Here is a 13,268-nt window from a genome sequence, read left to right on the forward strand (position 1 = left end):
ATTGTAAGAAAAATGCGAAAATAGATTACTAAAGCCTTATAACATGCTTGTTCGTTTGGATAACTGCTGTGGTAGAAGTGAGCGGAATCTTGTGAAGAAACTTTGTTTTCACATGGTTTTGGGTTTTGTATGGTTACGTCAGTCAGTTGGTGAAACAAGTTTTGTGTTTACCTCTAGTTTCGAGAAAGAAGTCTTAATAATGTTTAAACAAGAATGGCATTCAGTGATAGAAAATAGTTACATGTTGTTGTGAAATCTTATAGAATATATGCAAATCACCTCTCAGCCGTGGAGAAATATCTGTCGTTTTTAGCATCAAAGGAATTAAGATATCCATTCATGTACGTTTTAGGTTAAGGGCTTGATCAGCATATTAGTGAAGCAGAGGAAGACGTTTTTATATAGAACGATGCAAGATAATGTCCCTCAATGTAATTTAGATGTGGAAAATGAAATCCATTTTACTTGTATGTCCGTTTCGAGTAAAGATTTTGCGTACAAGAAATATATGGCTGAATATTGTCTATGTAAGCCACCTTCATTAGCTTTTAAACTTCGCTTCTTTCATCAAGTATTCAGGCGTATATTAATAAAGCTGTCATTGCTATATCAAATATGCTCTTTTTAACGTAAGAATCTGATACATAATTTTTTGTAGACCCATCGTATTTCACTGCTTATTGCATGTACTACATTTGCCTGTAACATGATTTGCTGTTTGGATCACTAATTACTGCTTATTGTACCATATGTATAATGTATGTGTATAACCCAATCTATATGGGCCAGTTTCAGATGTAGAAACATGACTGAAACCTAGACTTGTCTGTTTCCAGTTTTGTAAACTAGGCGGATACATTTTCTGTTTCCGGATAGCGAAACCAGCGGAAACCTACATTACCTTAACTATCTCGTTAGGTTTCCGCAACAACGAAACTGAAGTTATTTTTGCTGTCTGCTGTCACACATGTTATATTCAGGATTGTTACTCTCCTCAAGAATTTTATTTGGTGGGTTGAGTCACATCGTAAATGGCATTGTATATTCATAGCTTTCAGCCTGGGGAAATATGCACTTATCAGAGGGTACACAAATTCCGTAGTCTACACTACCAGTTATCTGACTTCTATTTTATGGAAGCCGTTGAGGCTAGTGGGACAGAAAGGCTGACTTTGTCAATGTTGGGTGATTAGATGCCTGGACTCTGAGGTTGTGAACCAGAATCCCGGATTGGAGCAAAACCAAATAAAATTGCTCGAATCTGTACTTTACGAGAATATATTGTGTGTTACTGAGTAATATTTTGACCACTTTCTTAGTGGCAATGTGTATTAAATACCTAACTGTTTAACATCTTATCAATGCTGACAATTGAATAGAAGTTTTTATTTATTCTTATTATTTGTATGTTAAGCAAAATAGTAGACTAAATATATCTTGTTTATTATTACATCAATGTTTTGTTGGCTGTGGATACAGTTCGCTGTAAGAACGTCGCTAAACTACCAAGCTGGAGAAACAGATTTCCTCTACCTAGGATAACTTTCAGTGGCGCTATTCGTGTTACCAAACCTTGACAGGCACCAACCATACACAAGGAGGTTTGAGGTAGACTACTTCCCATCTTGGACTATTCCCTCTTTAAGTGAACAAGTTTTGATTGGGTCAGATGCAAACTGTAGTAATTAATCAAGGATATACGACAAAATGTCACTGCTTAGCATAGCTTTCTTAATGTATTTACAGGTGATGGAAGAATGTATATGCAAAGCTGATAATTATTTAGATAATAACAAAAGGATGGAGCAGATTGCTTTATCATTGTTCAATTATGTTTTCCAGTTCACAGTTAGGGCTAGGGATGGAATGAATCCAGAAATATCCTCAACTGCCAATTAATGCATTAATCCCATTAACCAGGTGACAACCAGCCACCAGCATTCATCAATGAACCATACAATTCTCAAAGCTCAACTTCAGTGACCCAGTTGGAACCCGTGTGTTTATTGTACAGGGAATGTGATCCTGACCTCATTGTAAAGTTAAGAGGCCTTATCTCACTAATATAATGTTTTCTTTGATTGTACAATATTTTGTGCATTATGTATTTCAACATCTTCTTGTTTTGAGTTTGATGTATACAAAATACATTTTGATAACTTGTAATGTGGATATTTTAAATAATAGTTTGTATCTATTATTCTCTGCTTTGTAATAATGAAATGAAAGACCATACATCATGATATTTGGAATAAAATGTTTCAGGGACAAATGAATTACGAGCTGACTGGACAATACTTATCAGCTTCCAGCCTTTTCCGTGTGGACAAGAACAACAGGAGAAGTAGTCCTGTCTTCCCTCAATATCAACTGAGAGTGCATCCACATACGCTGTAAGTTTCCTTGTGCATACTAAAAGCTGCATTATCATGTATGTTTCCTTGTCCTGTGTTCATTTTGCAGGCATTTTTTCGGTTAATGTAATGTCATTTTGCTTGTGACAGTGGATGCTTGCTATTAGACGAATCCCTATATCACTTAACATATCTCTGCAATATTGCTGGTTTATGCTCAGTGTCTTGATTTATTGTATGTCATCTATCCCATGCTAATATATCAATGCTCATGTCAATCAATCACTTGTCCAGACTCAATTAGTGGCATAATATAGCTAGGATATTGCTGGAGTGTAACCATGCCCCCATATGATATTATTATACCATCCTTTGCTGCATTTTGTATGAGAATTTGAACACAGTAAATATGAGTTAATCCCTTCTTAGACTCTATGCTTAATAAATTGCTTGAAGGCCCATCTTACACTCATAAGACACCTCTGGCACTGTTGTTATATACTGTAGGTATCTGTTGCGATACATTCACATATTCATTGAAACAAAAATTTATCCCTTCATTAATTGAATTCATTATTCACAATCACTAGAATCGAATATGCACGTTTTGGGTTTTAATTTTTACTAGGATTTAGGTATTATTTATGAGAGAAGTACAAAATGGCATATATCCAGTCCAGGGAGGATAATAGTCCAACACTCTTATATGTTGAATTTGACGAGATGTTAGCTCTGGTCATTGTCATGATAAAATATCAATATTAGCACAGTCAATACATATCAAAAGAGTTTATTTTGTAATTGCTTCACGATATCATGAATAATACATCAACTACTAGGTTATTTGCATTCGATATACATTATTCAATAATATTCCAAATGGCTCATCATATTCTCGCCTCATAGTGGATTCGACATTGCGGGCCTCGAGTCGGGTGAACACCCACAGAGTGGCATTTTTGCTTACACATAGCACAATAAACTTACTGTTACATTCTGTCATGATCTATTAACATCAATGTCATCAGTTCAAGCATTGTCACTAATCTAGTCATCTTTTATATTCCGAAACTGGCCTGTCAACTTCAGACTCTGCTCCGCCCTACGAGAAGAGACTTTACCAACCTGGACCATCACTGTAAACCAAAATCCCAATGTTCTCCAGCTTTCACAACATTCTCCTATGACAGGACGATCTCGAGACAAATGATCTTGGTGTGTCTGTCTCATCCCAGATTGAGGCTAGTGACCCAGATGGAGTAGTAAGTTATACCCACATGTCACATTTCCATTGGCAAAAGCTATCATTGTTCAAACAAATTACAGATAATTCAATTATGTGTTTGTTTTCATGGCTTTAAATGTATATAATTTCAAACCTTTTAGATGATATCGATCAAAGTAAGCCTTTAGTTTGCTTCACATGACAACGTATTTGAAGACCGTTATTTATTGGTTTAAAATTAGCTTATTTGTATGGAAATCCTGAGCTACACAGTAGAGGCAGCGAATCACCACAGATTGTGATTCCTTCTTCTGCCTCGGTGCCTCCAGATCTGCATAGTGGCCTCACGTGCTCTCAACAACTTCCTCGTTTCCCCAGTGCTGGCAGTGAGTATATCGTGATCATATATACTTTTGGCACCATTTTGTGCTCATCCAGATTGTCTGGGACAAAAATGTTGGTTCATGCCTGCATGTTTCCTGAAAATTGTATGCAGGTTACCTAAAGATGCTAATTCTTCCCTTAAGTTACTGATGTATTGGTGCATTACAATTTTGCCTGGTGGCTTGATAAGTTTGTCAGTACCGCATGTTCACAGTTGTATACTTTGGAAACTTGTTCTGATTCTGTCAACATTGATGTTGTACTGTTGGTAGAATGGCTAAAAATATGGACTGTGTACTATATTAACAATTTTAGTTTCAGAATATGTGGCAAATAATGCACTTTTTCTGTTTAAAGATGACTGTGAGAATCCGAGACAATGGTGTTCCTGTAAGACAGAGTGTTGGTCTTGCCACAGCAGACCATCAGGATTGATAGAAACAACAATGCTCCTGTATTTGGAGAGTGGTCCATACACAAGAACCATCCCCTGAGACACAAAAATATTGGCTTCATAGTTTTTCCAGTTCCAAGCCAGTGATGCTGACCAGCCGGTGAGTTTCTTTGAAGTTTCTTTATATATCTATTACCAATGGTTATCGTTGCAACTGATATTTTTAATATTATTACTATAGTGGTTGAATGTCATTTTGTTTAGTATTGTAATCACTAGAGATTTTCCCCATTCTTTTTCTAGTTATTTACTGTTTTAAAATTGCAGAACACTGAATTCTCAACGTTTGAGAATGCAAAGTTGATTAAGGAGATGACAATACTGGCAATTTCCTTTGAAATCAATAGCCAGACGCTGAATTGTGTTCACAGTCAAGAAGTCAACTGGACAGGAAATGATATAGACACAGATGTGGTATAGTTTTAATTCTCCTCAGACTTTTAGTATGAATGCATTTTCAGCTAGTTCACATGTTTTGCAGATGTAAGGTGCTTCTATATTGTCCAGTGTTCATGTGGTTCTTTCACGATACACAAATGTGACTGTCCATGAAATAAGATCAACTGAATGTGCAATTGATACTAAACAAAAATGATGCAAATTTTAAACCATCGACAGAACTTCTACTGAGGTTTTTGCATGAATTGTTGTGTGTTGAGAAGGAGCCAAATAATGCTACTCTATCCAGAAATGAAACTGAAGTGTGGTCATAGCATGAACATTTGTTGTCAGTTGCTCCTGATTGTTGCTTTATAACATGTCAAATATTTTTTGCCACGAGTGGTTGTAGAGATGGTGGATCTCAAGCAAGAGCGCTACAGTCACTGGAATTGTTAATATAACTGAGGAACCTCAATGACCCTGTGTTTAACCCAACCTTTATAATGCGATTATATTTTGAGACTCACGCCCTCCGTGACAGTATTATTAAGTGTGTTGTAGCAACAGATGCAGACAGATCTGTAGGTTCATATTAACAGTCCTCTGACATCAGTTAAAGAGGTTTATTCATCATATATTTCCAATAGTCAAAAGAAAACCTGTTGCATTTTATAATTGACTAAATGGTCTCTAAAGAAGTTACAAAATAAACCATGTGAATTCCAGGGTTTTGCTGATATTAAACAGTGGTGTACATATGAAAGAAATTGTGGATATCACTTCATTGTGTGAGGAGCACAGTGTTTTCAGCAGATGAATGAATGCTAGGATCCAGACAGCATATATGTACCTTGTAAAAACAACAAAAGTAATGAGATAAGAAAGCTGGAAACATAGCAGTGAAAGCAGACAGTATATTAGCTCCTGATTGGTGAATGGTAACTGACAATTGGAAGGCGGATTCCACCAGTGTGGTAAATGCACTTTATTTTGTTTTTCAGGGTCCCTCAGAGTACATTCACCTTTTCGCTGCAAGACTTGTCTGGAAACTTTGCCAGCACGTATTTCCGAATTGATACAACTAGTGGCAACATCTTTGCCCGTTTGCCTCTTACCCAGGACCTGACAGACACTTCTTTTGTTGAGGTAAATACTGACCAACCATTATCAATAATTGTCAATCATTGTCCTGATATATATAGATAATACCATTCATGTTTTGTTTGTATGTCGTTTCACTGAGCTTTGCTATATTTCTGGATTTCAGTTCTCAGTAACAGCCACTGACCAAGGTGTACCAGTGCAAATTTCAGTGCCACCTGCACGTGTGCGTGTCAACATTATCCGCAACCTGAACCCCCTGTCTTCCAGAGTGAACCCTACAGTGCAAGAATTGACTTCACTGCTCCCGTGCAAACTCCCCTGTCATGAATGTGCAGGCTACAGATGCTGACATTGTGGTAGGTATAAGCAGTTCAGTTAACAGAAACCATGGGCCATCTGAGGGGAAAGTGAAAATGTATGGTTATCAGCTTCTTTGTTTGTTCAACGCGACGTTTTGGACTTAATTCTTACTCCTTCAAAGCGTTGTGTTTAACAAATAAAGAAAGGTGATATCCATAAGAAAAAATTCTGTGACTCATGTTGATCATTTCCTAAATGCTCTTAAAAAATCACATAGGGAAAGTGTTCATCACAGCAAGGCCTTGATCCCATATTATCATAAAACTTAAGTCACTTCATAGTGTCCTACTCTGTTGATGTTGCTTGGAAGTTTTCCAAGTCACTTGCTTTGAAGGTGTCCTGTAGCTGTTTGATTGTATTCAGTATTATTCCTCTTACAATATGTTAGACATTTTCTAGTGCTCAAATATGTATTCCCTACCATTTGGGTCCATATGTAGCTTTGCAATAATGATTTTATGATGACATGAATTTCAACAGATTCTAATTCGATCTAAATTTTTGCCAGAATTTGTTTGTTTGGATTTTTAAACATAGAATTTTATTTTACAATGACTATTTTTACTTCCAGGATCCTTTAATCGGGTTACTTATTCCTGATTGGTGATGGTTTGGCAACCAGCTTGTTTTACAGTTACGCCTGACACTGGTGCCATCAGGACTCAAAATACCCTAAATTCTGATAACAGTGAACAATATGTGGTGAGTTCCCTTCTACGGTTATCAGTAACCCATGAATTGCAGTTAAACAGTTGTAGTTATAATGCATATGTTTATGACCTCTTGTCAGGATATGTATGATGACTGTGTCTCTAATATTGTCATTTTTTCTTCACATCAGCTTCGAGTTGTTGCCATGGATGGAGGAACTCCAAGACTCACAGACACATCAACAGTGCTAGTAACTGTAAACAGGAATTTGAATGCACCACAACTGCAGCCTCAAAACTACAGTATTGGGATTTTGGCCACACAGGCTCTCCATACCCATCCCTCACTATTAATGCTGCTGATGCTGATGTTGCGGTAAGATCATAATTTTATTCTGATATCGCGGACATGTACCGGTATATAGCATCGTTGTCACATATTTTATTTCATATAACTGTCATCCACGCTGAGGGACGAATATGAGATACCGACGACCACGCTGTTTCAAAAGGCAAGGATGCCTTTTTGTTAAAGAAGGTTTCTAGAACCTTGGTCACTACTGGTGGACCTGAGTGCCCGAGTTTTATCATCAGCTCAGAAGCATTTGTCAGTTGTGCTGGAGTCGAATACAATTAGCTGTTTGGGCTCCAGTATTATAAACTGGCGTCTTATATTTATGAGTATGGAAAGGGTTTTGTCACCTGTGTTGGATGGGGTCAGAATGTAATTCTAACACACTTGATCTTGCTTACGTCAAAAAACATTGATGACCGCCAGTAGTTGTGATTGGTCTCTATACAAACAATCGGTTTAGTTGTGTTGATTTAATTTTATGCTTATGTACCTATTTTGTTGCTAGTTTGTGAACTTGACTTTGTTGCTGCTCGATGAGTGTTTACGAAGCTCCTAATACCCCCACAACGGGTGTGTACAAGTATGTGATATCATAGCTATAATTTCTTCCATCAACATGTAAATGTACACCTAGAAGGCATTTACATTTCAATCACTTTCTGCTCCCAGGCCCCGTACAACACTGTGCAGTATGAGGTCAACAACCTTCTCTCCAGTGTTCCTGGACGGCTGTACTTCATGGTGGACCGGAACACTGGCGCAGTCAGCCTCAGGTGCTTTCTGGAATCAGACACAAGCTACACTGAAGTATACACGGTGAGTTGAATCATTTAACATAGAGGAAAAGCTAAAAGAAACATCGGTGTGAGAAATAAATATCAGTTCGCAAATTCCTAATATCAGTTAAGGTAAGAGATGTATGTATTCTTTTCCCCGGGGAGAAAATAGATCCATATCATATCGTTCTATTCAGGTATGGTAAGTTAGTTAATATATCTGCTGATATAACGGCATAAAATAACATTCATGTACTGAGTTGTATGACCTCTGCATATGTTCTACTGTAAGGGAACCACCACCATTGCTTACCTGACGCATACCTTGCCCATCGGCTTGCTGATGGGAGTTGAAAATAATTAATGTGCAAGTAGATCGTAAGCACAGGTTGCAGTGTTATGTTCATGTTTGTTCTTTATTTCTCCAGATTGTTGTTGATGCAGTAGATGGAGGTGGACTAAAGGGCTAATCCGCCTGCCAATGTTGAAATCACCGTGGACAGAAATACAACGCTGCGGGCACCTTAACGATACCAACTCCATGTCACCAAGAGCATCCCTCTGTTGTCAGGAACCTCTGCTACCGTACTGGGGTGGAAGCAGTAAGACTTTACATCACTTGGATGTATATCATATGAGCACTGGGGTAATTTTGCCTCAAAGGTATACGGGTTTAATGTTCAAAAGTGTAATTTATATAGTCACTATTACAAAATACTTCAATGCGTAATACTTTCTGGTGTGTTACTATTGGGTTTTATATGACTAAGGCAGATTTCCATGAAGATGAAAGTGTCAACTCCTACAAAATTGTAAAATATATCCTGTGAATATTTGCATTCTAGCTGAACACTTTGTTATATAGACGCTTTAATGTTACTTTCTAATGATGATTCATGATTTTAGTTGTTTGTATATTCTCATATAAGGGATCGACCTTTACTATGTGCAGTCCAACTTTGAATCGATTATGTCCCTCACCGCTTCAGGTCCGGTAACTGTCAATGAATGAGTTGGATGGATGTGTGTGTCTGTGATGATATACTTATTATTTGTTTATTTTATACATGTATCGTTGGTATTTTTCTTGTGCAACATCAAATTTCGAAGGGTAATCATGTTCATAATACTACACATGATGATGCAGCTTTGTTTTATCTTTGTTTTACTTATATACTTCCTTTAAACTACATCAAGCGCCTTAAACTAAACCTGGTCATCCTGAATGAATCAAGGGCTTTGTGGCTTTTATGTTTTACTTAGACACTGCTTTGAACTAAACCTGGTGATCTTGAACAAATCAAGGGCTTCGGTGCTTTCTGCTTTACTTATACACAGCGATTTTAACAAACACAGCTTTGGACACAGTTGTTTCACAGATCATTGTTTTGTCGTTAATTACTGATCCAAGCATTTTCTCAATTTACAGATACTGGCATTACTTTGGCGTGACACTCACCATCATTTTGTTCATATTGGGTTTTCTTCAGTTAATTGCATTATACCTTTTCTGGTACAGTATCCATTGATAAGGTAAGTCAATAAAATCCCACAGGTAAGCGTAAATGTGAGCCAAGGATATACCACAACTCACGGATACCATGGCCATAACGCCCCCTAGTGGTATAAGTACGTGTAATGACGGTCGAGTCAAAGAGTCGACTCATCAAATATCCAAGTGAATTGGAAAGTATAAGTTGAGTATCATATACCGATATGATGAAACTTCTGACGTACATTACATCAACAAAGAAGAGCTTTACAGTACATTAGTTTTGTTAGTTTGACTACTATTAAGGAGCAAGGGTTATTGTCATATATATTGAGTTGATTTTAGTTGATGTTTTATGTGGCATCGGTATTGTTTCAGGCGTACATACATACTTTAATTGCACAGTCTAAAGGAGTTTCGTATAATACATATTTCTTCATTACGGTGTTATTTACAAATAGAAAAGTCATAACACCAAATTTTAAAACAGACTATTTGTCACATATATACATCGTAACAATTTATGATACAGACATGTATATACAGTATTGGGGTAAATGAAGCTTATGTTTGTTCTGTCAGGTAACTGTGTTTCAGTCAGAAACCACCTACAAATGACATGCAAATTATGCCTGCATGTTTTAAGCATATATATTTAAACTTTCACATGGCGAGAGCTATTGTTTGAAAAAATGTATGTTCCGCAGTTTCCTAAAACAAAGGTGGCCTATATATATGAAGTATGTAAACCATTACAGATTTTACGTTCGAGCTGAGGGACAATGGCAGTCCCAAACTGTATGACATTGCCCTTGTTGAACTCACCATCAACCGGAACCTGAACCCACCCATCTTCAACCCCGTCAGTTATGAAGAGACCATTCTCGAGCCCAGGCCAATTGGAGACGTGGTTCTCATAGAGTGACAGTTTCAGATGTTGATAGCCTGGTAAGCGGTTGTTGTGCAGTCAGTTGATATTACAATAGACAGCTGATTCTGTTACAAAGTATATATTTTCTTAACAAGAATTGTTTTGTTTCTTAAAGATATATTATACTCAAGGGTAGGTTCCAACAATCAAAGATTGAGAACATTTTGAAATGCATGTATATGGAATAGAATATTCGGAGTATTGAGCGGGACACATGCAACCAATAGGAATATGCATCATGCAATGTTACCTTCATGCATGAATGTAGGGAATAATTGATACTTGATAAAAAATATTTCATACTTTGATTTGTATTTAATACAGGACAAAGGATACACTGAAGAGGATTCGGCATACCTGTTTCCTGAAAAACGTGGATACCGTGCCAATGTTCAAAGTGTCAAGCCTCCAAAACACATGCATGTAGAGTCCCCTGCTTCAAAAGCGTGTCGTAAAAAGTCGACTTTACGAGAAGCGAATTGAATCTATACATGACCCGGCTAATCATGTGACCTTGTTGATCATGTGACCTGGCAGATCATGCGATCTGACTGATCAGGTGACCTTAGACATGAGTCATGGTGGTTTTAATGGAAATAAGACTTCGGTAAATGTACAAAGTATGAATCGATATAACGCACAAAAATTAAGATAGTTACTTCTGATATCTGTACTGTTTTGAACATAAAACTTCTTGACAAACGCTTAATATGATGAAAAGTAGCATAACTGAAAGGTTTTTATGTAAACTTGCCTTTAAACTTAAACTCCGAACCTTTGTACATTGGTCATCACAAAAAACGAATGGACATAGTTGAAACCAAATAAACATTTGCCGTCATATTATTCCTTGTTGTCTGTTAGTATAAGGTGACAGCTATTAAATCTCGGAATCTCATCACCATAACTCAGGAACACACTTGTCACATTTCAAACTATGTCGAATTCAAATAAATAATGACCTTGTTTCCTGAATGTTACAACATGTGGTTCCGACTGCTGCCCTCGGTTAATCCTTATCCTCATGATTTCAACCCAACTTCTATTACATCAGAAAATGTTTCAGTCAGAAAAATATCATTGAACAAATTCAACAAGACTGAAGAACAAAATCCCTCAGTGCGGTACTTGTTCATTTGGCACAATAAATGGCAATATTTTGTCCCATTTTCATAACTGATCCTGAATTCCAATCTGACCCTACACCTAAAACATTTAAAACCTTGTATAAAAACGTGTCGAACTTAATCAGTCATCCATGGAATCGAATGCACTGTTAACTGGTTCCTGTTGGGGCGACACACCAGAAAGTATCGACAGGATTCTGCATCACAGATCGGACATCATAAATGCATATAGGTATCACTTCATTAATACTGTTTGATCAAAGAGCCTGGTATGAGTGATATATACAAAATACTTCAACATGTAAGGCCAGTATCCAACCGATGATGAAACCCGACAAAACAATACATCAGTAATGTCTACTTTTGCTACGACTCCTAAGGCGGCATGACCATGCGTCTTCAGTACTGGATTCCAAATATCCTGAAAAAAGAGAGATATCTACCTGTGTACAGCAACTGTACTATCAAATCTCAGTCTCTACGACAACCGTAATCACCAATACAATCAAGGAAGTTGTAGTTTCCAAATCCTTTGCTCAGTTCTTAACAAGTCTATACTCAGTTCAAATTCCATTCAACTTACTTCAAAGTCACATGTCATGCACTTCTTCAACAAAAATGCCAATACCTTCAATACAGTTGACTTGACTCTTATTCTTCATCAGTCCTTGAATGATCGACATTAATATATACTGAGTCAAAAAGAAACTTTATAAATGTAATTTGAAAAAATAATGAATAATTTTTCTCTGATGATACATCTATGTATCCGAAATGGGATCCCTATCTTTCGACTCTAGAAAACGTTAGCAAAACCCACTCAAACCCATCCATTCGTCGTGCAAATGACGTTAGTGCCAAATCAGGTTTTGCACGTGCAGTCGATCACGTGATCTTCGCATCGAAGTTTTCTTCATATGCACGTGTTTGCATTGGCCCCAAGAATTGAAAACACTTTTAAACCACTGTTCTAACGGTACTTGAAATGCCACGATGGTCAAATGTGCAACGTGAACGTGCCTTTGGCATGTTGCAAGCGGGAAGATCAGTTATTGACGTCGCAAGAGCAATGGATGCAGCCGTCGTACTGTGTATGACTTGCGAGGTCGTCTACAACATACTGGCACCACTTCTGATCGCCCAAGGTCGGGTCGTCCACGTGTGACGTCACGAGCAGAAGACCGTCAAAATCGTCCTACGTCACCTACGTGACAGATTTCTGCCGGCTACACGAACCAGGGCTGAGATGTTAAGAGGTCGACTGTCCTCACAGACCATTCGAAATCGGTTGCGGGCTGCCAATCTCCATTCTCGACGTCCATATCGTGGGCCAATATTGACGCCGTTTCATCAACGTCAACGTCTGTTGTGGGCCCAACGTCACCTCCGATGGACCCAGAGAGACTGGAATCGAGTCGTCTTTAGCGATGAATCCAGGTTTACCCTCAGATTCGCGGACGGCAGGCATAGAGTCTGGAGACGACGTCGTGAACGGTATGCCCAATGTTGTGTACAGGAAGTCGACATATTCTGGGGGCGGAAGTTGCATGGTGTGGGTGCTTTCTGTGGGAACAACCGTTCCCGACTTCTGGTCATCCGTGGAAACCTCACAGCTGCTGCTTACCGCGACCAGGTGCTCACCCCTGTACTCGTTCCTTTCATGGCGGCTCATGGC

General features: G+C 38.0%; 1 long non-coding RNA gene across 1 annotated transcript; it reads left to right on the forward strand.

The window, feature by feature from the left end:
- The first annotated feature begins 10,332 nt into the window (after positions 1 to 10,332).
- On the forward strand, positions 10,333 to 11,106 carry LOC124272930. Its single transcript, XR_006897497.1, has 2 exons — positions 10,333 to 10,483; positions 10,791 to 11,106. It is a non-coding gene; the product is annotated as an uncharacterized LOC124272930 (long non-coding RNA).
- Positions 11,107 to 13,268: the final 2,162 nt, after the last annotated feature.

Source organism: Haliotis rubra, unplaced genomic scaffold, assembly GCF_003918875.1.
Source record: "Haliotis rubra isolate DU_JTF1 unplaced genomic scaffold, ASM391887v1 Scf1742, whole genome shotgun sequence".
Taxonomy (NCBI): Eukaryota; Metazoa; Mollusca; class Gastropoda; order Lepetellida; family Haliotidae; genus Haliotis; species Haliotis rubra.